This window comes from Apaloderma vittatum, unplaced genomic scaffold, assembly GCF_000703405.1.
Source record: "Apaloderma vittatum isolate BGI_N311 unplaced genomic scaffold, ASM70340v1 scaffold33425, whole genome shotgun sequence".
Taxonomy (NCBI): Eukaryota; Metazoa; Chordata; class Aves; order Trogoniformes; family Trogonidae; genus Apaloderma; species Apaloderma vittatum.
The window spans coordinates 34,921-35,282 of record NW_009716190.1 but is presented as its reverse complement, the minus strand read 5'-3'; positions in this window follow the sequence as shown (position 1 = coordinate 35,282).

The window sequence follows — 362 nt, the reverse complement described above, 5'->3', positions numbered from 1 at the left end:
TGATTCAGCTCTTCAGCTTACTCTAAAAATAAAAAAAAAAAAAAGAAAGGAAACTCGACCTTGACCTCAGGAGTACAGCTTGACCTCATGGCTACTGGAAGAGTTATTATGGAACTGCTTTTCCTGTTCCCATAATACCTCCCTTATATTTAAAGAAAGTTTTAGTAGCCAAATCACATGACCCCACAGCAGAAGGGGGCTTAGCATGTTAAGTGCCACATAGCAGTTTTATCTTCGAGGAAAAAAATGGAGCACAGACTTCCTGGTAGGTAGGCAGTGAGTGAAGTCATGATAATCAGCTTTGTCCCTTTGTCGGTGCCACCTCAGCCATACACTGTTGCCACCTCCTTATCCTGCCACTT